This window comes from Crinia signifera, chromosome 8 (assembly GCF_055691185.1).
Source record: "Crinia signifera chromosome 8, ASM5569118v1, whole genome shotgun sequence".
Classification (NCBI taxonomy): Eukaryota; Metazoa; Chordata; class Amphibia; order Anura; family Myobatrachidae; genus Crinia; species Crinia signifera.
In genome coordinates this window covers 65,119,479-65,146,607 of record NC_139224.1, presented here as the reverse complement: position 1 = coordinate 65,146,607, position 27,129 = coordinate 65,119,479, and the positions used below count along the sequence as shown (strand labels likewise).

At 41.2% G+C, this 27,129-nt stretch overlaps 48 non-coding genes and 5 pseudogenes across 48 annotated transcripts; all 53 read left to right on the top strand.

Annotated features, from left to right (window-relative positions):
* The first annotated feature begins 147 nt into the window (after positions 1-147).
* On the top strand, positions 148-256 carry LOC146028944 (5S ribosomal RNA; annotated as a pseudogene).
* Positions 257-601: 345 nt separating this feature from the next.
* On the top strand, positions 602-720 carry LOC146030584 (5S ribosomal RNA). Its single transcript, XR_014456074.1, has one exon. It is a non-coding gene; the product is annotated as a 5S ribosomal RNA (ribosomal RNA).
* Positions 721-1,065: 345 nt separating this feature from the next.
* On the top strand, positions 1,066-1,184 carry LOC146031811 (5S ribosomal RNA). Its single transcript, XR_014457264.1, has one exon. It is a non-coding gene; the product is annotated as a 5S ribosomal RNA (ribosomal RNA).
* Positions 1,185-1,526: 342 nt separating this feature from the next.
* On the top strand, positions 1,527-1,645 carry LOC146031348 (5S ribosomal RNA). The gene has a single exon (XR_014456815.1). It is a non-coding gene; the product is annotated as a 5S ribosomal RNA (ribosomal RNA).
* Positions 1,646-1,988: 343 nt separating this feature from the next.
* LOC146031951 (5S ribosomal RNA) lies at positions 1,989-2,107 on the top strand. Its single transcript, XR_014457402.1, has one exon. It is a non-coding gene; the product is annotated as a 5S ribosomal RNA (ribosomal RNA).
* Positions 2,108-2,452: 345 nt separating this feature from the next.
* On the top strand, positions 2,453-2,571 carry LOC146031800 (5S ribosomal RNA). The gene has a single exon (XR_014457254.1). It is a non-coding gene; the product is annotated as a 5S ribosomal RNA (ribosomal RNA).
* A 345-nt stretch (positions 2,572-2,916) lies between these two features.
* Positions 2,917-3,035, top strand: LOC146031810 (5S ribosomal RNA). Its single transcript, XR_014457263.1, has one exon. It is a non-coding gene; the product is annotated as a 5S ribosomal RNA (ribosomal RNA).
* Positions 3,036-3,376: 341 nt separating this feature from the next.
* LOC146030680 (5S ribosomal RNA) lies at positions 3,377-3,495 on the top strand. Its single transcript, XR_014456171.1, has one exon. It is a non-coding gene; the product is annotated as a 5S ribosomal RNA (ribosomal RNA).
* Positions 3,496-3,840: 345 nt separating this feature from the next.
* Positions 3,841-3,959, top strand: LOC146034801 (5S ribosomal RNA). Its single transcript, XR_014460204.1, has one exon. It is a non-coding gene; the product is annotated as a 5S ribosomal RNA (ribosomal RNA).
* A 345-nt stretch (positions 3,960-4,304) lies between these two features.
* Positions 4,305-4,423, top strand: LOC146035000 (5S ribosomal RNA). Its single transcript, XR_014460403.1, has one exon. It is a non-coding gene; the product is annotated as a 5S ribosomal RNA (ribosomal RNA).
* A 345-nt stretch (positions 4,424-4,768) lies between these two features.
* LOC146035046 (5S ribosomal RNA) lies at positions 4,769-4,887 on the top strand. Its single transcript, XR_014460450.1, has one exon. It is a non-coding gene; the product is annotated as a 5S ribosomal RNA (ribosomal RNA).
* Positions 4,888-5,232: 345 nt separating this feature from the next.
* On the top strand, positions 5,233-5,351 carry LOC146032339 (5S ribosomal RNA). Its single transcript, XR_014457780.1, has one exon. It is a non-coding gene; the product is annotated as a 5S ribosomal RNA (ribosomal RNA).
* A 346-nt stretch (positions 5,352-5,697) lies between these two features.
* Positions 5,698-5,816, top strand: LOC146030679 (5S ribosomal RNA). Its single transcript, XR_014456170.1, has one exon. It is a non-coding gene; the product is annotated as a 5S ribosomal RNA (ribosomal RNA).
* Positions 5,817-6,161: 345 nt separating this feature from the next.
* On the top strand, positions 6,162-6,280 carry LOC146032672 (5S ribosomal RNA). Its single transcript, XR_014458096.1, has one exon. It is a non-coding gene; the product is annotated as a 5S ribosomal RNA (ribosomal RNA).
* Positions 6,281-6,625: 345 nt separating this feature from the next.
* On the top strand, positions 6,626-6,744 carry LOC146032430 (5S ribosomal RNA). The gene has a single exon (XR_014457865.1). It is a non-coding gene; the product is annotated as a 5S ribosomal RNA (ribosomal RNA).
* A 345-nt stretch (positions 6,745-7,089) lies between these two features.
* LOC146032969 (5S ribosomal RNA) lies at positions 7,090-7,208 on the top strand. Its single transcript, XR_014458379.1, has one exon. It is a non-coding gene; the product is annotated as a 5S ribosomal RNA (ribosomal RNA).
* A 345-nt stretch (positions 7,209-7,553) lies between these two features.
* Positions 7,554-7,672, top strand: LOC146027781 (5S ribosomal RNA; annotated as a pseudogene).
* A 341-nt stretch (positions 7,673-8,013) lies between these two features.
* Positions 8,014-8,132, top strand: LOC146032720 (5S ribosomal RNA). Its single transcript, XR_014458142.1, has one exon. It is a non-coding gene; the product is annotated as a 5S ribosomal RNA (ribosomal RNA).
* A 345-nt stretch (positions 8,133-8,477) lies between these two features.
* Positions 8,478-8,596, top strand: LOC146030583 (5S ribosomal RNA). Its single transcript, XR_014456073.1, has one exon. It is a non-coding gene; the product is annotated as a 5S ribosomal RNA (ribosomal RNA).
* A 345-nt stretch (positions 8,597-8,941) lies between these two features.
* LOC146035045 (5S ribosomal RNA) lies at positions 8,942-9,060 on the top strand. The gene has a single exon (XR_014460449.1). It is a non-coding gene; the product is annotated as a 5S ribosomal RNA (ribosomal RNA).
* A 345-nt stretch (positions 9,061-9,405) lies between these two features.
* On the top strand, positions 9,406-9,524 carry LOC146030582 (5S ribosomal RNA). Its single transcript, XR_014456072.1, has one exon. It is a non-coding gene; the product is annotated as a 5S ribosomal RNA (ribosomal RNA).
* A 346-nt stretch (positions 9,525-9,870) lies between these two features.
* Positions 9,871-9,989, top strand: LOC146031994 (5S ribosomal RNA). The gene has a single exon (XR_014457444.1). It is a non-coding gene; the product is annotated as a 5S ribosomal RNA (ribosomal RNA).
* A 345-nt stretch (positions 9,990-10,334) lies between these two features.
* On the top strand, positions 10,335-10,453 carry LOC146030581 (5S ribosomal RNA). Its single transcript, XR_014456071.1, has one exon. It is a non-coding gene; the product is annotated as a 5S ribosomal RNA (ribosomal RNA).
* A 345-nt stretch (positions 10,454-10,798) lies between these two features.
* LOC146032427 (5S ribosomal RNA) lies at positions 10,799-10,917 on the top strand. The gene has a single exon (XR_014457863.1). It is a non-coding gene; the product is annotated as a 5S ribosomal RNA (ribosomal RNA).
* A 342-nt stretch (positions 10,918-11,259) lies between these two features.
* On the top strand, positions 11,260-11,378 carry LOC146030580 (5S ribosomal RNA). The gene has a single exon (XR_014456070.1). It is a non-coding gene; the product is annotated as a 5S ribosomal RNA (ribosomal RNA).
* Positions 11,379-11,723: 345 nt separating this feature from the next.
* LOC146031809 (5S ribosomal RNA) lies at positions 11,724-11,842 on the top strand. The gene has a single exon (XR_014457262.1). It is a non-coding gene; the product is annotated as a 5S ribosomal RNA (ribosomal RNA).
* A 342-nt stretch (positions 11,843-12,184) lies between these two features.
* LOC146030678 (5S ribosomal RNA) lies at positions 12,185-12,303 on the top strand. Its single transcript, XR_014456169.1, has one exon. It is a non-coding gene; the product is annotated as a 5S ribosomal RNA (ribosomal RNA).
* Positions 12,304-12,648: 345 nt separating this feature from the next.
* Positions 12,649-12,767, top strand: LOC146033762 (5S ribosomal RNA). Its single transcript, XR_014459170.1, has one exon. It is a non-coding gene; the product is annotated as a 5S ribosomal RNA (ribosomal RNA).
* Positions 12,768-14,338: 1,571 nt separating this feature from the next.
* LOC146031789 (5S ribosomal RNA) lies at positions 14,339-14,457 on the top strand. Its single transcript, XR_014457243.1, has one exon. It is a non-coding gene; the product is annotated as a 5S ribosomal RNA (ribosomal RNA).
* Positions 14,458-14,799: 342 nt separating this feature from the next.
* Positions 14,800-14,918, top strand: LOC146034118 (5S ribosomal RNA). The gene has a single exon (XR_014459524.1). It is a non-coding gene; the product is annotated as a 5S ribosomal RNA (ribosomal RNA).
* Positions 14,919-15,263: 345 nt separating this feature from the next.
* On the top strand, positions 15,264-15,382 carry LOC146030579 (5S ribosomal RNA). Its single transcript, XR_014456069.1, has one exon. It is a non-coding gene; the product is annotated as a 5S ribosomal RNA (ribosomal RNA).
* A 345-nt stretch (positions 15,383-15,727) lies between these two features.
* Positions 15,728-15,846, top strand: LOC146027983 (5S ribosomal RNA; annotated as a pseudogene).
* Positions 15,847-16,188: 342 nt separating this feature from the next.
* On the top strand, positions 16,189-16,307 carry LOC146027984 (5S ribosomal RNA; annotated as a pseudogene).
* Positions 16,308-16,644: 337 nt separating this feature from the next.
* LOC146034134 (5S ribosomal RNA) lies at positions 16,645-16,763 on the top strand. The gene has a single exon (XR_014459541.1). It is a non-coding gene; the product is annotated as a 5S ribosomal RNA (ribosomal RNA).
* Positions 16,764-17,106: 343 nt separating this feature from the next.
* On the top strand, positions 17,107-17,225 carry LOC146030677 (5S ribosomal RNA). Its single transcript, XR_014456168.1, has one exon. It is a non-coding gene; the product is annotated as a 5S ribosomal RNA (ribosomal RNA).
* Positions 17,226-17,570: 345 nt separating this feature from the next.
* Positions 17,571-17,689, top strand: LOC146031949 (5S ribosomal RNA). The gene has a single exon (XR_014457400.1). It is a non-coding gene; the product is annotated as a 5S ribosomal RNA (ribosomal RNA).
* Positions 17,690-18,034: 345 nt separating this feature from the next.
* On the top strand, positions 18,035-18,153 carry LOC146032977 (5S ribosomal RNA). The gene has a single exon (XR_014458387.1). It is a non-coding gene; the product is annotated as a 5S ribosomal RNA (ribosomal RNA).
* Positions 18,154-18,495: 342 nt separating this feature from the next.
* LOC146030676 (5S ribosomal RNA) lies at positions 18,496-18,614 on the top strand. The gene has a single exon (XR_014456166.1). It is a non-coding gene; the product is annotated as a 5S ribosomal RNA (ribosomal RNA).
* A 345-nt stretch (positions 18,615-18,959) lies between these two features.
* On the top strand, positions 18,960-19,078 carry LOC146033654 (5S ribosomal RNA). Its single transcript, XR_014459063.1, has one exon. It is a non-coding gene; the product is annotated as a 5S ribosomal RNA (ribosomal RNA).
* A 345-nt stretch (positions 19,079-19,423) lies between these two features.
* LOC146027550 (5S ribosomal RNA) lies at positions 19,424-19,542 on the top strand. The gene has a single exon (XR_014454947.1). It is a non-coding gene; the product is annotated as a 5S ribosomal RNA (ribosomal RNA).
* A 345-nt stretch (positions 19,543-19,887) lies between these two features.
* On the top strand, positions 19,888-20,006 carry LOC146034361 (5S ribosomal RNA). The gene has a single exon (XR_014459767.1). It is a non-coding gene; the product is annotated as a 5S ribosomal RNA (ribosomal RNA).
* A 346-nt stretch (positions 20,007-20,352) lies between these two features.
* Positions 20,353-20,471, top strand: LOC146032719 (5S ribosomal RNA). The gene has a single exon (XR_014458141.1). It is a non-coding gene; the product is annotated as a 5S ribosomal RNA (ribosomal RNA).
* A 345-nt stretch (positions 20,472-20,816) lies between these two features.
* LOC146031500 (5S ribosomal RNA) lies at positions 20,817-20,935 on the top strand. Its single transcript, XR_014456966.1, has one exon. It is a non-coding gene; the product is annotated as a 5S ribosomal RNA (ribosomal RNA).
* A 345-nt stretch (positions 20,936-21,280) lies between these two features.
* On the top strand, positions 21,281-21,399 carry LOC146031440 (5S ribosomal RNA). Its single transcript, XR_014456907.1, has one exon. It is a non-coding gene; the product is annotated as a 5S ribosomal RNA (ribosomal RNA).
* Positions 21,400-21,744: 345 nt separating this feature from the next.
* Positions 21,745-21,863, top strand: LOC146032628 (5S ribosomal RNA). Its single transcript, XR_014458054.1, has one exon. It is a non-coding gene; the product is annotated as a 5S ribosomal RNA (ribosomal RNA).
* A 345-nt stretch (positions 21,864-22,208) lies between these two features.
* Positions 22,209-22,327, top strand: LOC146028501 (5S ribosomal RNA; annotated as a pseudogene).
* A 344-nt stretch (positions 22,328-22,671) lies between these two features.
* Positions 22,672-22,790, top strand: LOC146027362 (5S ribosomal RNA). The gene has a single exon (XR_014454766.1). It is a non-coding gene; the product is annotated as a 5S ribosomal RNA (ribosomal RNA).
* A 345-nt stretch (positions 22,791-23,135) lies between these two features.
* On the top strand, positions 23,136-23,254 carry LOC146033675 (5S ribosomal RNA). The gene has a single exon (XR_014459083.1). It is a non-coding gene; the product is annotated as a 5S ribosomal RNA (ribosomal RNA).
* A 342-nt stretch (positions 23,255-23,596) lies between these two features.
* LOC146030675 (5S ribosomal RNA) lies at positions 23,597-23,715 on the top strand. The gene has a single exon (XR_014456165.1). It is a non-coding gene; the product is annotated as a 5S ribosomal RNA (ribosomal RNA).
* Positions 23,716-24,060: 345 nt separating this feature from the next.
* On the top strand, positions 24,061-24,179 carry LOC146033971 (5S ribosomal RNA). Its single transcript, XR_014459379.1, has one exon. It is a non-coding gene; the product is annotated as a 5S ribosomal RNA (ribosomal RNA).
* A 342-nt stretch (positions 24,180-24,521) lies between these two features.
* On the top strand, positions 24,522-24,640 carry LOC146032882 (5S ribosomal RNA). Its single transcript, XR_014458296.1, has one exon. It is a non-coding gene; the product is annotated as a 5S ribosomal RNA (ribosomal RNA).
* A 1,573-nt stretch (positions 24,641-26,213) lies between these two features.
* Positions 26,214-26,332, top strand: LOC146031643 (5S ribosomal RNA). Its single transcript, XR_014457106.1, has one exon. It is a non-coding gene; the product is annotated as a 5S ribosomal RNA (ribosomal RNA).
* Positions 26,333-26,677: 345 nt separating this feature from the next.
* Positions 26,678-26,796, top strand: LOC146033419 (5S ribosomal RNA). The gene has a single exon (XR_014458828.1). It is a non-coding gene; the product is annotated as a 5S ribosomal RNA (ribosomal RNA).
* The last annotated feature ends 333 nt before the right edge of the window (positions 26,797-27,129 follow it).

Below are 27,129 nucleotides of genomic sequence, written 5' to 3'. Positions count from 1 at the left end.
TGAGACCACCTGCTTATATCATGTCCTGTAGGTCTTTTTACATTAACAACACATGATTTTTTTCAGTAAGCCAAAACAGTTAGGAAACATTTTTATTAGCTTACCTGGTTATAGAAGTAGAAGAGGGCAATATAGTGCCTGTATCTCACCTACAGCCATACCACATTGGATACGCCTGATCTTGGAAGCTAAGCAGTGTTGGGCCTGGTTAGTACTTGGGTGGGAGACCATATGGGAACACCAGGTGCTGTAGGTTTTTTCCCATTACTGGCAAATTGTTTTTATTCTCTAGCTATTTAAATTGGAAACTTTTTCTTTTTATTGCCGATACAGACATTTGGGAGAGGTCAAACAGACACAATAGTCATCACCTAAAGACTTACCACACTGTTTCGGCCCAATTCCAACTGCTTTTGGCAGCTAAACAGTGTTGAGCCTCTTTAGTAGATTAATTTGAGACCACCTGCTTATATCATGTCATGTAGGTCTTTTTACATTACCAACACATGATTTTTTTCAGTAAGCCAATACAGTTAGGAAACTTTTTTATTAACTTACCTGGTTATAGAAGTAGAAGAGGGCAAAAAAGTGCCTGTATCTCACCTACAGCCATACCACATTGGATACGCCCAATCTCGTCTGATCTTGGAAGCTAAGCAGTGTTGGGCCTGGTTAGTACTTAGGTGGGAGACCACATGGGAACACCAGGTGCTGTAGGTTTTTTCCCATTACTGGCAAATTGTTTTGATTCTCTAGCTATTTAAATTGGAAACTTTTTCTTTTTATTGCCGATACAGACATTTGGAAGAGGTCAAACAGACACAATAGCCATCACCTAAAAACTTACCACACTGTTTCGGCCCAATTCCAACTGCTTTTGGCAGCTAAACAGTGTTGAGCCTCTTTAGTAGATTAATTTGAGACCACCTGCTTATATCATGTCCTGTAGGTATTTTTACATTACCAACACATGATTTTTTTCAGTAAGCCAAAACTGTTAGGAAACTTTTTTATTAGCTTACCTGGTTATAGAAGTAGAAGAGGGCAAAAAAGTGATTGTATTTCACCTACAGCCATACCACATTGGATACGCCCAATCTCGTCTGATCTTGGAAGCTAAGCAGTGTTGGGCCTGGTTAGTACTTGGGTGGGAGACCACATGGGAACACCCGGTGCTGTAGGATTTTTTCCATTACTGGCAAATTGTTTTTATTCTCTAGCTATTTAAATTGGAAACTTTTTTTTATTGCCAGTACAGACATTTGGAAGAGGTCAAACAGACACAATAGCCATCACCTAAAAACTTACCACACTGTTTAGGCCCAATTCCAACTGCTTTTGGCAGCTAAACAGTGTTGAGCCTCTTTAGTAGATTAATTTAAGACCACCTGCTTATATCATGTCCTGTAGGTCTTTTTACATTACCAACACATGATTTTTTTCAGTAAGCCAAAACAGTTAGGAAACATTTTTATTAGCTTACCTGGTTATAGAAGTAGAAGAGGGCAAAAAAGTGCTTGCATCTCACCTACAGCCATACCACATTGGATACGCCCAATCTCGTCTGATCTTGGAAGCTAAGCAGTGTTGGGCCTGGTTAGTACTTGGGTGGGAGACCACATGGGAACACCTGGTGCTGTAGGATTTTTTTCCATTACTGGCAAATTGTTTTTATTCTCTAGCTATTTAAATTGGAAACTTTTTTTTATTGCCAGTACAGACATTTGGAAGAGGTCAAACAGACACAATAGCCATCACCTAAAAACTTACCACACTGTTTAGGCCCAATTCCAACTGCTTTTGGCAGCTAAACAGTGTTGAGCCTCTTTAGTAGATTAATTTGAGACCACCTGCTTATATCATGTCCTGTAGGTCTTTTTACATTACCAACACATGATTTTTTTCAGTAAGCCAAAACAGTTAGGAAACATTTTTATTAGCTTACCTGGTTATAGAAGTAGAAGAGGGCAAAATAGTGCCTGTATCTCACCTACAGCCATACCACATTGGATACGCCCAATCTCGTCTGATCTTGGACGCTAAGCAGTGTTGGGCCTGGTTAGTACTTGGGTGGGAGACCATATGGGAACACCAGGTGCTGTAGGTTTTTTCCCATTACTGGCAAATTGTTTTTATTCTCTAGCTATTTAAATTGGAAACTTTTTCTTTTTATTGCCGATACAGACATTTGGGAGAGGTCAAACAGACACAATAGTCATCACCTAAAGACTTACCACACTGTTTCGGCCCAATTCCAACTGCTTTTGGCAGCTAAACAGTGTTGAGCCTCTTTAGTAGATTAATTTGAGACCACCTGCTTATATCATGTCCTGTAGGTCTTTTTACATTACCAACACATGATTTTTTTCAGTAAGCCAAAACAGTTAGGAAACTTTTTTATTAACTTACCTGGTTATAGAAGTAGAAGAGGGCAAAAAAGTGCCTGTATCTCACCTACAGCCATACCACATTGGATACACCCAATCTCGTCTGATCTTGGAAGCTAAGCAGTGTTGGGCCTGGTTAGTACTTAGGTGGGAGACCACATGGGAACACCAGGTGCTGTAGGTTTTTTCCCATTACTGGCAAATTGTTTTGATTCTCTAGCTATTTAAATTGGAAACTTTTTCTTTTTATTGCCGATACAGACATTTGGAAGAGGTCAAACAGACACAATAGCCATCACCTAAAAACTTACCACGCTGTTTCGGCCCAATTCCAACTGCTTTTGGCAGCTAAACAGTGTTGAGCCTCTTTAGTAGATTAATTTGAGACCACCTGCTTATATCATGTCCTGTAGGTATTTTTACATTACCAACACATGATTTTTTTCAGTAAGCCAAAACTGTTAGGAAACTTTTTTATTAGCTTACCTGGTTATAGAAGTAGAAGAGGGCAAAAAAGTGATTGTATTTCACCTACAGCCATACCACATTGGATACGCCCAATCTCGTCTGATCTTGGAAGCTAAGCAGTGTTGGGCCTGGTTAGTACTTGGGTGGGAGACCACATGGGAACACCCGGTGCTGTAGGATTTTTTCCATTACTGGCAAATTGTTTTTATTCTCTAGCTATTTAAATTGGAAACTTTTTTTATTGCCAGTACAGACATTTGGAAGAGGTCAAACAGACACAATAGCCATCACCTAAAAACTTACCACACTGTTTAGGCCCAATTCCAACTGCTTTTGGCAGCTAAACAGTGTTGAGCCTCTTTAGTAGATTAATTTGAGACCACCTGCTTATATCATGTCCTGTAGGTCTTTTTACATTACCAACACATGATTTTTTTCAGTAAGCCAAAACAGTTAGGAAACATTTTTATTAGCTTACCTGGTTATAGAAGTAGAAGAGGGCAAAATAGTGCCGGTATCTCACCTACAGCCATACCACATTGGATACGCCCAATCTCGTCTGATCTTGGAAGCTAAGCAGTGTTGGGCCTGGTTAGTACTTGGGTGGGAGACCATATGGGAACACCAGGTGCTGTAGGTTTTTTCCCATTACTGGCAAATTGTTTTTATTCTCTAGCTATTTAAATTGGAAACTTTTTCTTTTTATTGCCGATACAGACATTTCGGAGAGGTCAAACAGACACAATAGTCATCACCTAAAGACTTACCACACTGTTTTGGCCCAATTCCAACTGCTTTTGGCAGCTAAACAGTGTTGAGCCTCTTTAGTAGATTAATTTGAGACCACCTGCTTATATCATGTCATGTAGGTCTTTTTACATTACCAACACATGATTTTTTTCAGTAAGCCAAAACAGTTAGGAAACTTTTTTATTAACTTACCTGGTTATAGAAGTAGAAGAGGGCAAAAAAGTGCCTGTATCTCACCTACAGCCATACCACATTGGATATGCCTAATCTCGTCTGATCTTGGAAGCTATGCAGTGTTGGGCCTGGTTAGTACTTGGGTGGGAGACCATATGGGAACACCAGGTGCTGTAGGTTTTTTCCCATTACTGGCAAATTGTTTTTATTCTCTAGCTATTTAAATTGGAAACTTTTTCTTTTTATTGCCGATACAGACATTTGGGAGAGGTCAAACAGACACAATAGTCATCACCTAAAGACTTACCACACTGTTTCGGCCCAATTCCAACTGCTTTTGGCAGCTAAACAGTGTTGAGCCTCTTTAGTAGATTAATTTGAGACCACCTGCTTATATCATGTCATGTAGGTCTTTTTACATTACCAACACATGATTTTTTTCAGTAAGCCAATACAGTTAGGAAACTTCTTTATTAACTTACCTGGTTATAGAAGTAGAAGAGGGCAAAAAAGTGCCTGTATCTCACCTACAGCAATACCACATTGGATATGCACAATCTCCTCTGATCTTGGAAGCTAAGCAGTGTTGGGCCTGGTTAGTACTTAGGTGGGAGACCACATGGGAATACCAGGTGCTGTAGGTTTTTTCCCATTACTGGCAAATTGTTTTGATTCTCTAGCTATTTAAATTGGAAACTTTTTCTTTTTATTGCCGATACAGACATTTGGAAGAGGTCAAACAGACACAATAGCCATCACCTAAAAACTTACCACACTGTTTCGGCCCAATTCCAACTGCTTTTGGCAGCTAAACAGTGTTGAGCCTCTTTAGTAGATTAATTTGAGACCACCTGCTTATATCATGTCCTGTAGGTCTTTTTACATTACCAACACATGATTTTTTTCAGTAAGCCAAAACTGTTAGGAAACTTTTTTATTAGCTTACCTGGTTATAGAAGTAGAAGAGGACAAAAAAGTGCTTTTATTTCACCTACAGCCATACCACATTGGATATGCCCAATCTCGTCTGATCTTGGAAGCTAAACAGTGTTGGGCCTGGTTAGTACTTGGGTGGGAGACCACATGGAAACACCCGGTGCTGTAGGATTTTTTCCATTACTGGCAAATTGTTTTTATTCTCTAGCTATTTAATTTGGAAACTTTTTCTTTTTATTGCCGATACAGACATTTGGGAGAGGTCAAACAGACACAATAGTCATCACCTAAAGACTTACCACACTGTTTCGGCCCAATTCCAACTGCTTTTGGCAGCTAAACAGTGTTGAGCCTCTTTAGTAGATTAATTTGAGACCACCTGCTTATATCATGTCATGTAGGTCTTTTTACATTACCAACACATGATTTTTTTCAGTAAGCCAAAACAGTTAGGAATCTTTTTTATTAACTTACCTGGTTATAGAAGTAGAAGAGGGCAAAAAAGTGCCTGTATCTCACCTACAGCCATACCACATTGGATACGCCCAATCTCGTCTGATCTTGGAAGCTAAGCAGTGTTGGGCCTAGTTAGTACTTAGGTGGGAGACCACATGGGAACACCAGGTGCTGTAGGTTTTTTTCCCATTACTGGCAAATTGTTTTGATTCTCTAGCTATTTAAATTGGAAACTTTTTCTTTTTATTGCCGATACAGACATTTGGAAGAGGTCAAACAGACACAATAGCCATCACCTAAAAACTTACCACACTGTTTCGGCCCAATTCCAACTGCTTTTGGCAGCTAAACAGTGTTGAGCCTCTTTAGTAGATTAATTTGAGACCACCTGCTTATATCATGTCCTGTAGGTCTTTTTACATTACCAACACATGATTTTTTTCAGTAAGCCAAAACAGTTAGGAAACATTTTTATTAGCTTACCTGGTTATAGAAGTAGAAGAGGGCAAAATAGTGCCTGTATCTCACCTACAGCCATACCACATTGGATACGCCCAATCTCGTCTGATCTTGGAAGCTAAGCAGTGTTGGGCCTGGTTAGTACTTGGGTGGGAGACCATATGGGAACACCAGGTGCTGTAGGTTTTTTCCCATTACTGGCAAATTGTTTTTATTCTCTAGCTATTTAAATTGGAAACTTTTTCTTTTTATTGCCGATACAGACATTTGGGAGAGGTCAAACAGACACAATAGACATCACCTAAAGACTTACCACACTGTTTCAGCCCAATTCCAACTGCTTTTGGCAGCTAAACAGTGTTGAGCCTCTTTAGTAGATTAATTTAAGACCACCTGCTTATATCATGTCATGTAGGTCTTTTTACATTACCAACACATGATTTTTTTCAGTAAGCCAATACAGTTAGGAAACTTTTTTATTAACTTACCTGGTTATAGAAGTAGAAGAGGGCAAAAAAGTGCCTGCATCTCACCTACAGCCATACCACATTGGATACGCCCAATCTCGTCTGATCTTGGAAGCTAAGCAGTGTTAGGCCTGGTTAGTACTTAGGTGGGAGACCACATGGGAACACCAGGTGCTGTAGGTTTTTTCCCATTACTGGCAAATTGTTTTGATTCTCTAGCTATTTAAATTGGAAACTTTTTCTTTTTATTGCCGATACAGACATTTGGAAGAGTTCAAACAGACACAATAGCCATCACCTAAAAACTTACCACACTGTTTAGGCCCAATTCCAACTGCTTTTGGGAGCTAAACAGTGTTGAGCCTCTTTAGTAGATTAATTTGAGACCACCTGCTTATATCATGTCCTGTAGGTCTTTTTACATTACCAACACATGATTTTTTTCAGTAAGCCAAAACAGTTAGGAAACATTTTTATTAGCTTACCTGGTTATAGAAGTAGAAGAGGGCAAAATAGTGCCAGTATCTCACCTACAGCCATACCACATTGGATACGCCCAATCTTGTCTGATCTTGGAAGCTAAGCAGTGTTGGGCCTGGTTAGTACTTGGGTGGGAGACCATATGGGAACACCAGGTGCTGTAGGTTTTTTACCATTACTGGCAAATTGTTTTTATTCTCTAGCTATTTAAATTGGAAACTTTTTCTTTTTATTGTAGATACAGACATTTGGGAGAGGTCAAACATACACAATAGTCATCACCTAAAGACTTACCACACTGTTTCGGCCCAATTCCAACTGCTTTTGGCAGCTAAACAGTGTTGAGCCTCTTTAGTAGATTAATTTGAGACCACCTGCTTATATCATGTCATGTAGGTCTTTTTACATTACCAACACATGATTTTTTTCAGTAAGCCAATACAGTTAGGAAACTTCTTTATTAACTTACCTGGTTATAGAAGTAGAAGAGGGCAAAAAAGTGCCTGTATCTCACCTACAGCCATACCAGATTGGATACGCCCAATCTCGTCTGATCTTGGAAGCTAAGCAGTGTTGGGCCTGGTTAGTACTTAGGTGGGAGACCACATGGGAACACCAGGTGCTGTAGGTTTTTTCCCATTTCTGGCAAATTGTGTTGATTCTTTAGCTATTTAAATTGGAAACTTTTTCATTTTATTGCCGATACAGACATTTGGAAGAGGTCAAACAGACACAATAGCCATCACCTAAAAACTTACCACACTGTTTCGGCCCAATTCCAACTGCTTTTGGCAGCTAAACAGTGTTGAGCCTCTTTAGTAGATTAATTTGAGACCACCTGCTTATATCATGTCCTGTAGGTCTTTTTACATTACCAACACATGATTTTTTTCAGTAAGCCAAAACTGTTAGGAAACTTTTTTATTAGCTTACCTGGTTATAGAAGTAGAAGAGGACAAAAAAGTGCTTGTATTTCACCTACAGCCATACCACATTGGATACGCCCAATCTCGTCTGATCTTGGAAGCTAAACAGTGTTGGGCCTGGTTAGTACTTGGGTGGGAGACCACATGGAAACACCCAGTGCTGTAGGATTTTTTCCATTACTGGCAAATTGTTTTTATTCTCTAGCTATTTAAATTGGAAACTTTTTTTATTGCCAGTACAAACATTTGGAAGAGGTCAAACAGACACAATAGCCATCACCTAAAAACTTACCACACTGTTTCGGCCCAATTCCAACTGCTTTTGGCAGCTAAACAGTGTTGAGCCTCTTTAGTAGATTAATTTGAGACCACCTGCTTATATCATGTCCTGTAGGTCTTTTTACATTACCAACACATGATTTTTTTCAGTAAGCCAAAACAGTTAGGAAACATTTTTATTAGCTTACCTGGTTATAGAAGTAGAAGAGGGCAAAATAGTGCCTGTATCTCACCTACAGCCATACCACATTGGATACGCCCAATCTCGTCTGATTTTGGAAGCTAAGCAGTGTTGGGCCTGGTTAGTACTTGGGTGGGAGACCATATGAGAACACCAGGTGCTGTAGGTTTTTTCCCATTACTGGCAAATTGTTTTTATTCTCTAGCTATTAAAATTGGAAACTTTTTCTTTTTATTGCCGATACAGACATTTGGGAGAGGTCAAACAGACACAATAGTCATCACCTAAAGACTTACCACACTGTTTCGGCCCAATTCCAACTGCTTTTGGCAGCTAAACAGTGTTGAGCCTCTTTAGTAGATTAATTTGAGACCACCTGCTTATATCATGTCATGTAGGTCTTTTTACATTACCAACACATGATTTTTTTCAGTAAGCCAAAACAGTTAGGAAACTTTTTTATTAACTTACCTGGTTATAGAAGTAGAAGAGGGCAAAAAAGTGCCTGTATCTCACCTACAGCCATACCACATTGGATACGCCCAATCTCGTCTGATCTTGGAAGCTAAGCAGTGTTGGGCCTGGTTAGTACTTAGGTGGGAGACCACATGGGAACACCAGGTGCTGTAGGTTTTTTCCCATTACTGGCAAATTGTTTTGATTCTCTAGCTATTTAAATTGGAAACTTTTTCTTTTTATTGCCGATACAGACATTTGGAAGAGGTCAAACAGACACAATAGCCATCACCTAAAAACTTACCACACTGTTTCGGCCCAATTCCAACTGCTTTTGGCAGCTAAACAGTGTTGAGCCTCTTTAGTAGATTAATTTGAGACCACCTGCTTATATCATGTCCTGTAGGTCTTTTTACATTACCAACACATGATTTTTTTCAGTAAGCCAAAACTGTTAGGAAACTTTTTTATTAGCTTACCTGGTTATAGAAGTAGAAGAGGACAAAAAAGTGCTTTTATTTCACCTACAGCCATACCACATTGGATATGCCCAATCTCGTCTGATCTTGGAAGCTAAACAGTGTTGGGCCTGGTTAGTACTTGGGTGGGAGACCACATGGAAACACCCGGTGCTGTAGGATTTTTTCCATTACTGGCAAATTGTTTTTATTCTCTAGCTATTTAAATTGGAAACTTTTTCTTTTTATTGCCGATACAGACATTTGGGAGAGGTCAAACAGACACAATAGTCATCACCTAAAGACTTACCACACTGTTTCGGCCCAATTCCAACTGCTTTTGGCAGCTAAACAGTGTTGAGCCTCTTTAGTAGATTAATTTGAGACCACCTGCTTATATCATGTCATGTAGGTCTTTTTACATTACCAACACATGATTTTTTTCAGTAAGCCAAAACAGTTAGGAATCTTTTTTATTAACTTACCTGGTTATAGAAGTAGAAGAGGGCAAAAAAGTGCCTGTATCTCACCTACAGCCATACCACATTGGATACGCCCAATCTCGTCTGATCTTGGAAGCTAAGCAGTGTTGGGCCTGGTTAGTACTTAGGTGGGAGACCACATGGGAACACCAGGTGCTGTAGGTTTTTTTCCCATTACTGGCAAATTGTTTTGATTCTCTAGCTATTTAAATTGGAAACTTTTTCTTTTTATTGCCGATACAGACATTTGGAAGAGGTCAAACAGACACAATAGCCATCACCTAAAAACTTACCACACTGTTTCGGCCCAATTCCAACTGCTTTTGGCAGCTAAACAGTGTTGAGCCTCTTTAGTAGATTAATTTGAGACCACCTGCTTATATCATGTCCTGTAGGTCTTTTTACATTACCAACACATGATTTTTTTCAGTAAGCCAAAACAGTTAGGACACATTTTTATTAGCTTACCTGGTTATAGAAGTAGAAGAGGGCAAAATAGTGCCTGTATCTCACCTACAGCCATACCACATTGGATACGCCCAAACTCGTCTGATCTTGGAAGCTAAGCAGTGTTGGGCCTGGTTAGTACTTGGGTGGGAGACCATATGGGAACACCAGGTGCTGTAGGTTTTTTCCCATTACTGGCAAATTGTTTTTATTCTCTAGCTATTTAAATTGGAAACTTTTTCTTTTTATTGCCGATACAGACATTTGGGAGAGGTCAAACAGACACAATAGACATCACCTAAAGACTTACCACACTGTTTCAGCCCAATTCCAACTGCTTTTGGCAGCTAAACAGTGTTGAGCCTCTTTAGTAGATTAATTTGAGACCACCTGCTTATATCATGTCATGTAGGTCTATTTACATTACCAACACATGATTTTTTTCAGTAAGCCAATACAGTTAGGAAACTTTTTTATTAACTTACCTGGTTATAGAAGTAGAAGAGGGCAAAAAAGTGCCTGTATCTCACCTACAGCCATACCACATTGGATACGCCCAATCTCGTCTGATCTTGGAAGCTAAGCAGTGTTGGGCCTGGTTAGTACTTAGGTGGGAGACCACATGGGAACACCAGGTGCTGTAGGTTTTTTCCCATTACTGGCAAATTGTTTTGATTCTCTAGCTATTTAAATTGGAAACTTTTTCTTTTTATTGCCGATACAGACATTTGGAAGAGGTCAAACAGACACAATAGCCATCACCTAAAAACTTAACACACTGTTTAGGCCCAATTCCAACTGCTTTTGGGAGCTAAACAGTGTTGAGCCTCTTTAGTAGATTAATTTGAGACCACCTGCTTATATCATGTCCTGTAGGTCTTTTTACATTACCAACACATGATTTTTTTCAGTAAGCCAAAACAGTTAGGAAACATTTTTATTAGCTTACCTGGTTATAGAAGTAGAAGAGGGCAAAATAGTGCCAGTATCTCACCTACAGCCATACCACATTGGATACGCCCAATCTTGTCTGATCTTGGAAGCTAAGCAGTGTTGGGCCTGGTTAGTACTTGGGTGGGAGACCATATGGGAACACCAGGTGCTGTAGGTTTTTTCCCATTACTGGCAAATTGTTTTTATTCTCTAGCTATTTAAATTGGAAACTTTTTCTTTTTATTGTAGATACAGACATTTGGGAGAGGTCAAACATACACAATAGTCATCACCTAAAGACTTACCACACTGTTTCGGCCCAATTCCAACTGCTTTTGGCAGCTAAACAGTGTTGAGCCTCTTTAGTAGATTAATTTGAGACCACCTGCTTATATCATGTCATGTAGGTCTTTTTACATTACCAACACATGATTTTTTTCAGTAAGCCAATACAGTTAGGAAACTATATTAACTTACCTGGTTATAGAAGTAGAAGAGGGCAAAAAAGTGCCTGTATCTCACCTACAGCCATACCACATTGGATACGCCCAATCTCGTCTGATCTTGGAAGCTAAGCAGTGTTGGGCCTGGTTAGTACTTAGGTGGGAGACCACATGGGAACACCAGGTGCTGTAGGTTTTTTCCCATTACTGGCAAATTGTTTTGATTCTCTAGCTATTTAAATTGGAAACTTTTTCATTTTATTGCCGATACAGACATTTGGAAGAGGTCAAACAGACACAATAGCCATCACCTAAAAACTTACCACACTGTTTAGGCCCAATTCCAACTGCTTTTGTCAGCTAAACAGTGTTGAGCCTCTTTAGTAGATTAATTTGAGACCACCTGCTTATATCATGTCCTGTAGGTCTTTTTACATTACCAACACATGATTTTTTTCAGTAAGCCAAAACTGTTAGGAAACTTTTTTATTAGCTTACCTGGTTATAGAAGTAGAAGAGGGCAAAAAAGTGCTTGTATTTCACCTACAGCCATACCACATTGGATACGCCCAATCTCGTCTGATCTTGGAAGCTAAGCAGTGTTGGGCCTGGTTAGTACTTGGGTGGGAGACCACATGGGAACACCCGGTGCTGTAGGATATTTTCCATTACTGGCAAATTTTTTTTATTCTCTAGCTATTTAAATTGGAAACTTTTTTTTATTGCCAGTACAGACATTTGGAAGAGGTCAAACAGACACAATAGCCATCACCTAAAAACTTACCACACTGTTTAGGCCCAATTCCAACTGCTTTTGGCAGCTAAACAGTGTTGAGCCTCTTTAGTAGATTAATTTGAGACCACCTGCTTATATCATGTCCTGTAGGTCTTTTTACATTACCAACACATGATTTTTTTCAGTAAGCCAAAACAGTTAGGAAACATTTTTATTAGCTTACCTGGTTATAGAAGTAGAAGAGGGCAAAATAGTGCTTGTATCTCACCTACAGCCATACCACATTGGATACGCCCAATCTCGTCTGATCTTGGAAGCTAAGCAGTGTTGGGCCTGGTTAGTACTTGGGTGGGAGACCATATGGGAACACCAGGTGCTGTAGGTTTTTTCCCATTACTGGCAAATTGTTTTTATTCTCTAGCTATTTAAATTGGAAACTTTTTCTTTTTATTGCCGATACAGACATTTGGGAGAGGTCAAACAGACACAATAGTCATCACCTAAAGACTTACCACACTGTTTCGGCCCAATTCCAACTGCTTTTGGCAGCTAAACAGTGTTGAGCCTCTTTAGTAGATTAATTTGAGACCACCTGCTTATATCATGTCATGTAGGTCTTTTTACATTACCAACACATGATTTTTTTCAGTAAGCCAAAACAGTTAGGAAACTTTTTTATTAACTTACCTGGTTATAGAAGTAGAAGAGGGCAAAAAAGTTCCTCTATCTCACCTACAGCCATACCATATTGGATATGCCTAATCTCGTCTGATCTTGGAAGCTAAGCAGTGTTGGGCCTGGTTAGTACTTGGGTGGGAGACCATATGGGAACACCAGGTGCTGTAGGTTTTTTCCCATTACTGACAAATTGTTTTTATTCTCTAGCTATTTAAATTGGAAACTTTTTCGGTACTCTTTACCTAGAAGGGCGCCAGCGATGTTGATCGTGGGCATCGTGAGGTAAAAAATCGCGTCGGTCGCGTCGTATGCGGGCTAAAGATGCCCGGCCGCGACGCGACCGACGCGATGTCCACGATTTCCCCATTGAAAACAATGTTAAACATGGACATCGCGTCGGTCGCGTCGCGGCCGGCCATAAATGTGCACACGATGGCCGCGACGCGATGCCCACGATTTGCCATAGGAATCAATGTTAAATGGCCCGATGGACACGATTTTCATGTTAAATGGCTGAATGGACCCGATTTTACCATAGGAAACAATGTTAAATGGGCCTTAGAGCCCAAATAGTTACCCTGAACTCTGAAATGGCCCCCCAATTGTTTACGCCACCCCACGATCAACGTCAACCCGAAGCGTGGTGAGCGCAGCGAGTCCGCGAGGGGCGTCGGTACGCGTCCTCCGACCTTTTCATACCCCCACTATCCACGTCGGCGTGCAGTTGAGAACAGAATAGTGTGGCGAGCGCAGCGAGCCACCGAGCCCGAAGCGTGGCGAGCGCAGCGAGCCCCACGAGGGGACGCGGATACCTTCACAGGTAAACCCGTCCCTTCACGGGCTTCACAGGTGTCCGCGTCGCCATGGACACCTGTGAAGCCCACGAGGGGACGCGTATAGCTGTGAAGGTATCCGCGTCCCCTCGCGGGGCTCGCTGCGCTCGCCACGCTTCGGGCTCGGTGGCTCGCTGCGCTCGCCACACTATTCTATTCTCAACTCCACGCCGACGTGGATAGTAGGGCATGAAAAGGTCGGAGGACGCGTACCGCCGCCCCTCGCGGGCTCACTGTGCTCGCCACGCTTCGGGTTGACGTTGACCGTGGGGTGGCGTAAACAATTGGGGGGGCCATTTCAGAGTTCAGGGTAACTATTTGGGCTCTAAGGCCCATTTAACATTGTTTCCTATGGCCATATCGGGTCCATTGAGGCATTTAACAGTAAAATCGCGTCGGTCGGGCCATTTAACATTGATTCCTATGGGAAATTGGGTGCATCGCGTCGCGGGCATCGCGGGTACATTTATGGCCGGCCGCGACGCGACCGACGCGATTTCCATGTTTAACATGGGTTTCAATGGGAAATCGCGGGCATCGCGTCGGTCGCGTCGCGGCCAGACATAAATGTACCCGCGATCACCACGACGGGCGCCCTTCTAGGTAAAGAGTACCACTTTTTCTTTTTATTGCCGATACAGACATTTGGGAGAGGTCAAACAGACACAATAGTCATCACCTAAAGACTTACCACACTGTTTCGGCCCAATTCCAACTGCTTTTGGCAGCTAAACAGTGTTGAGCCTCTTTAGTAGATTAATTTGAGACCACCTGCTTATATCATGTCATGTAGGTCTTTTTACATTACCAACACATGATTTTTTTCAGTAAGCCAATACAGTTAGGAAACTTTTTTATTAACTTACCTGGTTATAGAAGTAGAAGAGGGCAAAAAAGTGCCTATATCTCACCTACAGCCATACCACATTGGATACACCCAATCTCGTCTGATCTTGGAAGCTAAGCAGTGTTGGGCCTGGTTAGTACTTAGGTGGGAGACCACATGGGAACACCAGGTGCTGTAGGTTTTTTCCCATTACTGGCAAATTGTTTTGATTCTCTAGCTATTTAAATTGGAAACTTTTTTTTATTGCCAGTACAGACATTTGGAAGAGGTCAAACAGACACAATAGCCATCACCTAAAAACTTACCACACTGTTTAGGCCCAATTCCAACTGCTTTTGGCAGCTAAACAGTGTTGAGCCTCTTTAGTAGATTAATTTGAGACCACCTGCTTATATCATGTCCTGTAGGTCTTTTTACATTACCAACACATGATTTTTTTCAGTAAGCCAAAACAGTTAGGAAACATTTTTATTAGCTTACCTGGTTATAGAAGTAGAAGAGGGCAAAATAGTGCCTGTATCTCACCTACAGCCATACAACTTTGGATACGCCCAATCTCGTCTGATCTTGGAAGCTAAGCAGTGTTGGGCCTGGTTAGTACTTGGGTGGGAGACCATATGGGAACACCAGGTGCTGTAGGTTTTTTCCCATTAATGGCAAATTGTTTTTATTCTCTAGCTATTTAAATTGGAAACTTTTTCTTTTTATTGCCGATACAGACATTTGGGAGAGGTCAAACAGACACAATAGTCATCACCTAAAGACTTACCACACTGTTTCGGCCCAATTCCAACTGCTTTTGGCAGCTAAACAGTGTTGAGCCTCTTTAGTAGATTAATTTGAGACCACCTGCTTATATCATGTCATGTAGGTCTTTTTACATTACCAACACATGATTTTTTTCAGTAAGCCAATACAGTTAGGAAACTTTTTTATTAACTTACCTGGTTATAGAAGTAGAAGAGGGCAAAAAAGTGCCTGTATCTCACCTACAGCCATACCACATTGGATACGCCCAATCTCGTCTGATCTTGGAAGCTAAGCAGTGTTGGGCCTGGTTAGTACTTAGGTGGGAGACCACATGGGAACACCAGGTGCTGTAGGTTTTTTCCCATTACTGGCAAATTGTTTTTATTCTCTAGCTATTTAAATTGGAAACTTTTTCTTTTTATTGCCGATACAGACATTTAGGAGAGGTCAAACAGACACAATAGCCATCACCTAAAAACTTACCACACTGTTTCGGCCCAATTCCAACTGCTTTTGGCAGCTAAACAGTGTTGAGCCTCTTTAGTAGATTAATTTGAGACCACCTGCTTATATCATGTCCTGTAGGTATTTTTACATTACCAACACATGATTTTTTTCAGTAAGCCAAAACTGTTAGGAAACTTTTTTATTAGCTTACCTGGTTATAGAAGTAGAAGAGGGCAAAAAAGTGATTGTATTTCACCTACAGCCATACCACATTGGATACGCCCAATCTCGTCTGATCTTGGAAGCTAAGCAGTGTTGGTCCTGGTTAGAACTTGGGTGGGAGACCACATGGGAACACCCGGTGCTGTAGGATTTTTTCCATTACTGGCAAATTGTTTTTATTCTCTAGCTATTTAAATTGGAAACTTTTTTTTATTGCCAGTACAGACATTTGGAAGAGGTCAAACAGACACAATAGCCATCACCTAAAAACTTACCACACTGTTTAGGCCCAATTCCAACTGCTTTTGGCAGCTAAACAGTGTTGAGCCTCTTTAGTAGATTAATTTGAGACCACCTGCTTATATCATGTCATGTAGGTCTTTTTACATTACCAACACATGATTTTTTTCAGTAAGACAAAACAGTTAGGAAACTTTTTTATTAACTTACCTGGTTATAGAAGTAGAAGAGGGCAAAAAAGTGCCTGTATCTCACCTGAAGCCATACCACATTGGATATGCCTAATCTCTTCTGATCTTGGAAGCTAAGCAGTGTTGGGCCTGGTTAGTACTTGGGTGGGAGACCATATGGGAACACCAGGTGCTGTAGGTTTTTTCCCATTACTGGCAAATTGTTTTTATTCTCTAGCTATTTAAATTGGAAACTTTTTCTTTTTATTGCCGATACAGACATTTGGGAGAGGTCAAACAGACACAATAGTCATCACCTAAAGACTTACCACACTGTTTCGGCCCAATTCCAACTGCTTTTGGCAGTGTTGAGCCTCTTTAGTAGATTAATTTGAGACCACCTGCTTATATCATGTCATGTAGGTCTTTTTACATTACCAACACATGATTTTTTTCAGTAAGCCAATACAGTTAGGAAACTTCTTTATTAACTTACCTGGTTATAGAAGTAGAAGAGGGCAAAAAAGTGCCTGTATCTCACCTACAGCCATACGACATTGGATACGCCCAATCTCGTCTGATCTTGGAAGCTAAGCAGTGTTGGGCCTGGTTAGTACTTGGGTGGGAGACCACATGGGAACACCCGGTGCTGTAGGATTTTTTTCCATTACTGGCAAATTGTTTTTATTCTCTAGCTATGTAAATTGGAAACTTTTTTTTATTGCCAGTACAGACATTTGGAAGAGGTCAAACAGACACAATAGCCATCACCTAAAAACTTACCACACTGTTTAGGCCCATTTCCAACTGCTTTTGGCAGCTAAACAGTGTTGAGCCTCTTTAGTAGATTAATTTGAGACCACCTGCTTATATCATGTCCTGTAGGTCTTTTTACATTACCAACACATGATTTTTTTCAGTAAGCCAAAACAGTTAGGAAACATTTTTATTAGCTTACCTGGTTATAGAAGTAGAAGAGGGCAAAATAGTGCCTGTATCTCACCTACAGCCATACCACATTGGATACGCCCAATCTCGTCTGATCTTGGAAGCTAAGCAGTGTTGGGCCTGGTTAGTACTTGGGTGGGAGACCATATGGGAACACCAGGTGCTGTAGGTTTTTTCCCATTAATGGCAAATTGTTTTTATTCTCTAGCTATTTAAATTGGAAACTTTTTCTTTTTATTGCCGATACAGACATTTGGGAGAGGTCAAACAGACACAATAGTCATCACCTAAAGACTTACCACACTGTTTCGACCCAATTCCAACTGCTTTTGGCAGCTAAACAGTGTTGAGCCTCTTTAGTAGATTAATTTGAGACCACCTGCTTATATCATGTCATGTAGGTCTTTTTACATTACCAACACATGATTTTTTTCAGTAAGCCAATACAGTTAGGAAACTTTTTTATTAACTTACCTGGTTATAGAAGTAGAAGAGGGCAAAAAAGTGCCTGTATCTCACCTACAGCCATACCACATTGGATACGCCCAATCTCGTCTGATCTTGGAAGCTAAGCAGTGTTGGGCCTGGTTAGTACTTAGGTGGGAGACCACATGGGAACACCAGGTGCTGTTGGTTTTTTCCCATTACTGGCAAATTGTTTTGTTTCTCTAGCTATTTAAATTGGAAACTTTTTCTTTTTATTGCCGATACAGACATTTGGAAGAGGTCAAACAGACACAATAGCCATCACCTAAAAACTTACCACACTTTTTCGGCCCAATTCCAACTGCTTTTGGCAGCTAAACAGTGTTGAGCCTCTTTAGTAGATTAATTTGAGACCACCTGCTTATATCATGTCCTGTAGGTATTTTTACATTACCAACACATGATTTTTTTCAGTAAGCCAAAACTGTTAGGAAACTTTTTTATTAGCTTACCTGGTTATAGAAGTAGAAGAGGGCAAAAAAGTGATTGTGTTTCACCTACAGCCATACCACATTGGATATGCCCAATCTCGTCTGATCTTGGAAGCTAAGCAGTGTTGGGCCTGGTTAGTACTTGGGTGGGAGACCACATGGGAACACCCGGTGCTGTAGGATTTTTTCCATTACTGGCAAATTGTTTTTATTCTCTAGCTATTTAAATTGGAAACTTTTTTTTATTGCCAGTACAGACATTTGGAAGAGGTCAAACAGACACAATAGCCATCACCTAAAAACTTACCACACTGTTTAGGCCCAATTCCAACTGCTTTTGGCAGCTAAACAGTGTTGAGCCTCTTTAGTAGATTAATTTGAGACCACCTGCTTATATCATGTCCTGTAGGTCTTTTTACATTACCAACACATGATTTTTTTCAGTAAGCCAAAACAGTTAGGAAACATTTTTATTAGCTTACCTGGTTATATAAGTAGAAGAGGGCAAAATAGTGCCGGTATCTCACCTACAGCCATACCACATTGGATACGCCCAATCTCGTCTGATCTTGGAAGCTAAGCAGTGTTGGGCCTGGTTAGTACTTGGGTGGGAGACCATATGGGAACACCAGGTGCTGTAGGTTTTTTCCCATTACTGGCAATTTGTTTTTATTCTCTAGCTATTTAAATTGGAAACTTTTTCTTTTTATTGCCGATACAGACATTTGGGAGAGGTCAAACAGACACAATAGTCATCACCTAAAGACTTACCACACTGTTTCGGCCCAATTCCAACTGCTTTTGGCAGCTAAACAGTGTTGAGCCTCTTTAGTAGATTAATTTGAGACCACCTGCTTATATCATGTCATGTAGGTCTTTTTACATTACCAACACATGATTTTTTTCAGTAAGCCAAAACAGTTAGGAAACTTTTTTATTAACTTACCTGGTTATAGAAGTAGAAGAGGGCAAAAAAGTGCCTGTATCTCACCTACAGCCATACCACATTGGATATGCCTAATCTCGTCTGATCTTGGAAGCTAAGCAGTGTTGGGCCTGGTTAGTACTTGGGTGGGAAACCATATGGGAACACCAGGTGCTGTAGGTTTTTTCCCATTACTGGCAAATTGTTTTTATTCTCTAGCTATTTAAATTGGAAACTTTTTCTTTTTATTGCCGATACAGACATTTGGGAGAGGTCAAACAGACACAATAGTCATCACCTAAAGACTTACCACACTGTTTCGGCCCAATTCCAACTGCTTTTGGCAGCTAAACAGTGTTGAGCCTCTTTAGTAGATTAATTTGAGACCACCTGCTTATATCATGTCATGTAGGTCTTTTTACATTACCAACACATGATTTTTTTCAGTAAGCCAATACAGTTAGGAAACTTCTTTATTAACTTACCTGGTTATAGAAGTAGAAGAGGGCAAAAAAGTGCCTGTATCTCACCTACAGCCATACCACATTGGATACGCCCAATCTCGTCTGATCTTGGAAGCTAAGCAGTGTTGTGCCTGGTTAGTACTTAGGTGGAAGACCACATGGGAACACCAGGTGCTGTAGATTTTTTCCCATTACTGGCAAATTGTTTTGATTCTCTAGCTATTTAAATTGGAAACTTTTTCTTTTTTTTGCCGATACAGACATTTGGAAGAGGTCAAACAGACACAATAGCCATCACCTAAAAACTTACCACACTGTTTCGGCCAAATTCCAACTGCTTTTGGCAGCTAAACAGTGTTGAGCCTCTTTAGTAGATAAATTTGAGACCACCTGCTTATATCATGTCCTGTAGGTCTTTTTACATTACCAACACATGATTTTTTTCAGTAAGCCAAAACTGTTAGGAAACTTTTTTATTAGCTTACCTGGTTATAGAAGTAGAAGAGGACAAAAAAGTGCTTGTATTTCACCTACAGCCATACCACATTGGATACGCCCAATCTCGTCTGATCTTGGAAGCTAAACAGTGTTGGGCCTGGTTAGTACTTGGGTGGGAGACCACATGGAAACACCCGGTGCTGTAGGATTTTTTCCATTACTGGCAAATTGTTTTTATTCTCTAGCTTTTTAAATTGGAAACTTTTTTCTCTTTATTGCCAGTACAGACATTTGGAAGAGGTCAAACAGACACAATAGCCATCACCTAAAAACTTACCACACTGTTTAGGCCCAATTCCAACTGCTTTTGGCAGCTAAACAGTGTTGAGCCTCTTTAGTAGATTAATTTGAGACCACCTGCTTATATCATGTCCTGTAGGTCTTTTTACATTACCAACACATGATTTTTTTCAGTAAGCCAAAACAGTTAGGAAACATTTTTATTAGCTTACCTGGTTATAGAAGTAGAAGAGGGCAAAATAGTGCCTGTATCTCACCTACAGCCATACCACATTGGATACGCCCAATCTCGTCTGATTTTGGAAGCTAAGCAGTGTTGGGCCTGGTTAGTACTTGGGTGGGAGACCATATGAGAACACCAGGTGCTGTAGGTTTTTTCCCATTACTGGCAAATTGTTTTTATTCTCTAGCTATTTAAATTGGAAACTTTTTCTTTTTTTTGCCGATACAGACATTTGGGAGAGGTCAAACAGACACAATAGTCATCACCTAAAGACTTACCACACTGTTTCGGCCCAATTCCAACTGCTTTTGGCAGCTAAACAGTGTTGAGCCTCTTTAGTAGATTAATTTGAGACCACCTGCTTATGTAATGTCATGTAGGTCTTTTTACATTACCAACACATGATTTTTTTCAGTAAGCCAAAACAGTTAGGAAACTTTTTTATTAACTTACCTGGTTATAGAAGTAGAAGAGGGCAAAAAAGTGCCTGTATCTCACCTACAGCCATACCACATTGGATATGCCCAATCTCGTCTGATCTTGGAAGCTAAGCAGTGTTGGGCCTGGTTAGTACTTAGGTGGGAGACCACATGGGAACACCAGGTGCTGTAGGTTTTTTCCCATTACTGGCAAATTGTTTTGATTCTCTAGCTATTTAAATTGGAAACTTTTTCTTTTTATTGCCGATACAGACATTTGGAAGAGGTCAAACAGACACAATAGCCATCACCTAAAAACTTACCACACTGTTTCGGCCCAATTCCAACTGCTTTTGGCAGCTAAACAGTGTTGAGCCTCTTTAGTAGATTAATTTGAGACCACCTGCTTATATCATGTCCTGTAGGTCTTTTTACATTACCAACACATGATTTTTTTCAGTAAGCCAAAACTGTTAGGAAACTTTTTTATTAGCTTACCTGGTTATAGAAGTAGAAGAGGGCAAAAAAGTGCTTGTATTTCACCTACAGCCATACCACATTGGATACGCCCAATCTCGTCTGATCTTGGAAGCTAAACAGTGTTGGGCCTGGTTAGTACTTGGGTGGGAGACCACACGGGAACACCAGGTGCTGTAGGTTTTTTCCCATTACTGGCAAATTGTTTTTATTCTCTAGCTATTTAAATTGGAAACTTTTTCTTTTTATTGCCGATACAGACATTTGGGAGAGGTCAAACAGACACAATAGCCATCACCTAAAGACTTACCACACTGTTTCGGCCCAATTCCAACTGCTTTTGGCAGCTAAACAGTGTTGAGCCTCTTTAGTAGATTAATTTGAGACCACCTGCTTATATCATGTCCTGTAGGTCTTTTTACATTACCAACACATGATTTTTTTCAGTAAGCCAAAACTGTTAGGAAACTTTTTTATTAGCTTACCTGGTTATAGAAGTAGAAGAGGGCAAAAAAGTGCTTGTATTTCACCTACAGCCATACCACATTGGATACGCCCAATCTCGTCTGATCTTGGAAGCTAAACAGTGTTGGGCCTGGTTAGTACTTGGGTGGGAGACCACACGGGAACACCAGGTGCTGTAGTTTTTTTCCCATTACTGGCAAATTGTTTTTATTCTCTAGCTATTTAAATTGGAAACTTTTTCTTTTTATTGCCGATACAGACATTTGGGAGAGGTCAAACAGACACAATAGTCATCACCTAAAGACTTACCACACTGTTTCAGCCCAATTCCAACTGCTTTTGGCAGCTAAACAGTGTTGAGCCTCTTTAGTAGATTAATTTGAGACCACCTGCTTATATCATGTCATGTAGGTCTTTTTACATTACCAACACATGATTTTTTTCAGTAAGCCAAAACAGTTAGGAAACTTTTTTATTAACTTACCTGGTTATAGAAGTAGAAGAGGGCAAAAAAGTGCCTGTATCTCACCTACAGCCATACCACATTGGATATGCCTAATCTCGTTTGATCTTGGAAGCTAAGCAGTGTTGGGCCTGGTTAGCACTTGGGTGGGAGACCATATGGGAACACGAGGTGCTGTAGGTTTTTTCCCATTACTGGCAAATTTTTTTATTCTCTAGCTATTTAAATTGGAAACTTTTTCTTTTTATTGCCGATACAGACATTTGGGAGAGGTCAAACAGACACAATAGCCATCACCTAAAGACTTACCACACTGTTTCGGCCCAATTCCAACTGCTTTTGGCAGCTAAACAGTGTTGAGCCTCTTTAGTAGATTAATTTGAGACCACCTGCTTATATCATGTCATGTAGGTCTTTTTACATTACCAACACATGATTTTTTTCAGTAAGCCAATACAGTTAGGAAACTTTTTTATTAACTTACCTTGTTATAGAAGTAGAAGAGGGCAAAAAAGTGCCTGTATCTCACCTACAGCCATACCACATTGGATATGCCTAATCTCGTCTGATCTTGGAAGCTAAGCAGTGTTGGGCCTTGTTAGTACTTAGGTGGGAGACCACATGAGAACACCAGGTGCTGTAGGTTTTTTCCCATTACTGGCAAATTGTTTTGATTCTCTAGCTATTTAAATTGGAAACTTTTTCTTTTTATTGCCGATACAGACATTTGGAAGAGGTCAAACAGACACAATAGCCATCACCTAAAAACTTACCACACTGTTTAGGCCCAATTCCAACTGCTTTTGTCAGCTAAACAGTGTTGAGCCTCTTTAGTAGATTAATTTGAGACCACCTGCTTATATCATGTCCTGTAGGTCTTTTTACATTACCAACACATGATTTTTTTCAGTAAGCCAAAACTGTTAGGAAACTTTTTTATTAGCTTACCTGGTTATAGAAGTAGAAGAGGGCAAAAAAGTGCCTGTCTTTCACCTACAGCCATACCACATTGGATACGCCCAATCTCGTCTGATCTTGGAAGCTAAGCAGTGTTGGGCCTGGTTAGTACTTGGGTGGGAGACCACATGGGAACACCCGGTGCTGCAGGATATTTTCCATTACTGGCAAATTGTTTTTATTCTCTAGCTATTTAAATTGGAAACTTTTTTTTATTGCCAGTACAGACATTTGGAAGAGGTCAAACAGACACAATAGCCATCACCTAAAAACTTACCACACTGTTTAGGCCCAATTCCAACTGCTTTTGGCAGCTAAACAGTGTTGAGCCTCTTTAGTAGATTAATTTGAGACCACCTGCTTATATCATGTCCTGTAGGTCTTTTTACATTACCAACACATGATTTTTTTCAGTAAGCCAAAACAGTTAGGAAACATTTTTATTAGCTTACCTGGTTATAGAAGTAGAAGAGGGCAAAATAGTGCCTGTATCTCACCTACAGCCATACCACATTGGATACGCCCAATCTCGTCTGATCTTGGAAGCTAAGCAGTGTTGGGCCTGGTTAGTACTTGGGTGGGAGACCATATGGGAACACCAGGTGCTGTAGGTTTTTTCCCATTACTGGCAAATTGTTTTTATTCTCTAGCTATTTAAATTGGAAACTTTTTCTTTTTATTGCCGATACAGACATTTGGGAGAGGTCAAACAGACACAATAGTCATCACCTAAAGACTTACCACACTGTTTCGGCCCAATTCCAACTGCTTTTGGCAGCTAAACAGTGTTGAGCCTCTTTAGTAGATTAATTTGAGACCACCTGCTTATATCATGTCATGTAGGTCTTTTTACATTACCAACACATGATTTTTTTCAGTAAGCCAAAACAGTTAGGAAACTTTTTTATTAACTTACCTGGTTATAGAAGTAGAAGAGGGCAAAAAAGTGCCTGTATCTCACCTACAGCCATACCACATTGGATATGCCTAATCTCGTCTGATCTTGGAAGCTAAGCAGTGTTGGGCCTGGTTAGTACTTGGGTGGGAGACCACATGGGAACACCCGGTGCTGTAGGATATTTTCCATTACTGGCAAATTGTTTTTATTCTCTAGCTATTTAAATTGGAAACTTTTTTTTATTGCCAGTACAGACATTTGGAAGAGGTCAAACAGACACAATAGCCATCACCTAAAAACTTACCACACTGTTTAGGCCCAATTCCAACTGCTTTTGGCAGCTAAACAGTGTTGAGCCTCTTTAGTAGATTAATTTGAGACCACCTGCTTATATCATGTCCTGTAGGTCTTTTTACATTACCAACACATGATTTTTTTCAGTAAGCCAAAACAGTTAGGAAACTTTTTTATTAACTTACCTGGTTATAGAAGTAGAAGAGGGCAAAAAAGTGCCTGTATCTCACCTACAGCCATACCACATTGGATATGCCTAATCTCGTCTGATCTTGGAAGCTAAGCAGTGTTGGGCCTGGTTAGTACTTGGGTGGGAGACCATATGGGAACACCAGGTGCTGTAGGTTTTTTCCCATTACTGGCAAATTGTTTTTATTCTCTAGCTATTTAAATTGGAAACTTTTTCGGTACTCTTTACCTAGAAGGGCGCCAGCGATGTTGATCGTGGGCATCGTGAGGTAAAAAATCGCGTCGGTCACCTCGTATGCGGGCTAAAGATGCCCGGCCACGACGCGACCGACGCGATGTCCACGATTTCCCCATTGAAAACAATGTTAAACATGGACATCGCGTCGGTCGCGTCGCGGCCGGCCATAAATGTGCACACGATGGCCGCGACGCGATGCCCACGATTTGCCATAGGAATCAATGTTAAAAGGCCCGATGGACACGATTTTCATGTTAAATGGCTGAATGGACCCGATTTTACCATAGGAAACAATGTTAAATGGGCCTTAGAGCCCAAATAGTTACCCTGAACTCTGAAATGGCCCCCCCAATTGTTTACGCCACCCCACGATCAACGTCAACCCGAAGCGTGGCGAGCGCAGCGAGCCCGCGAGGGGCGTCGGTACGCGTCCTCCGACCTTTTCATACCCCCACTATCCACGTCGGCGTGGAGTTGAGAATAGAATAGTGTGGCGAGCGCAGCGAGCCACCGAGCCCGAAGCGTGGCGAGCGCAGCGAGCCCCGCGAGGGGACGCGGATACCTTCACAGGTAATCGCGTCCCTTCGCGGGCTTCACAGGTGTCCGCGTCGCCATGGACACCTGTGAAGCCCGCGAGGGGACGCGTATAGCTGTGAAGGTATCCGCGTCCCCTCGCGGGGCTCGCTGCGCTCGCCACGCTTCGGGCTCGGTGGCTCGCTGCGCTCGCCACACTACTCTATTCTCAACTCCACGCCGACGTGGATAGTAGGGCATGAAAAGGTCGGAGGACGCGTACCGCCGCCCCTCGCGGGCTCGCTACGCTCGCCACGCTTCGGGTTGACGTTGATCGTGGGGTGGCGTAAACAATTGGGGGGGCCATTTCAGAGTTCAGGGTAACTATTTGGGCTCTAAGGCCCATTTAACATTGTTTCCTATGGCCACATCGGGTCCATTGAGGCATTTAACAGTAAAATCGCGTCGGTCGGGCCATTTAACATTGATTCCTATGGGAAATCGGGTGCATCGCGTCGCGGGCATCGCGGGTACATTTATGGCCGGCCGCGACGCGACCGACGCGATTTCCATGTTTAACATGGGTTTCAATGGGAAATCGCGGGCATCGCGTCGGTCGCGTCGCGGCCATACATAAATGTACCCGCGATCACCACGACGGGCGCCCTTCTAGGTAAAGAGTACCACTTTTTCTTTTTATTGCCGATACAGACATTTGGGAGAGGTCAAACAGACACAATAGCCATCACCTTAAAGACTTACCACACTGTTTTGGCCCAATTCCAACTGCTTTTGGCAGCTAAACAGTGTTGAGCCTCTTTAGTAGATTAATTTGAGACCACCTGCTTATATCATGTCATGTAGGTCTTTTTACATTACCAACACATGATTTTTTTCAGTAAGCCAATACAGTTAGGAAACTTTTTTATTAACTTACCTGGTTATAGAAGTAGAAGAGGGCAAAAAAGTGCCTGTATCTCACCTACAGCCATACCACATTGGATACGCCCAATCTCGTCTGATCTTGGAAGCTAAGCAGTGTTGGGCCTGGTTAGTACTTAGGTGGGAGACCACATAGGAACACCAGGTGCTGTAGGTTTTTTCCCATTACTGGCAAATTGTTTTGATTCTCTAGCTATTTAAATTGGAAACTTTTTCTTTTTATTGCCGATACAGACATTTGGAAGAGGTCAAACAGACACAATAGCCATCACCTAAAAACTTACCACACTGTTTCGGCCCAATTCCAACTGCTTTTGGCAGCTAAACAGTGTTGAGCCTCTTTAGTAGATTAATTTGAGACCACCTGCTTATATCATGTCCTGTAGGTCTTTTTACATTACCAACACATGATTTTTTTCAGTAAGCCAAAACAGTTAGGAAACTTTTTTATTAACTTACCTGGTTATAGAAGTAGAAGAGGGCAAAAAAGTGACTGTATCTCACCTACAGCCATACCACATTGGATATGCCTAATCTCGTCTGACCTTGGAAGCTAAGCAGTGTTGGGCCTGGTTAGTACTTGGGTGGGAGACCATATGGGAACACCAGGTGCTGTAGGTTTTTTCCCATTACTGGCAAAAATTTTTTTATTCTCTAGCTATTTAAATTGGAAACTTTTTCGGTACTCTTTACCTAGAAGGGCGCCAGCGATGTTGATCGTGGGCATCGTGAGGTAAAAAATCGCGTCGGTCGCGTCGTATGCGGGCTAAAGATGCCCGGCCGCGACGCGACCGACGCGATGTCCACGATTTCCCCATTGAAAACAATGTTAAACATGGACATCGCGTCGGTCGCGTCGCGGCCGGCCATAAATGTGCACACGATGGCCGCGACGCGATGCCCACGATTTGCCATAGGAATCAATGTTAAAAGGCCCGATGGACACGATTTTCA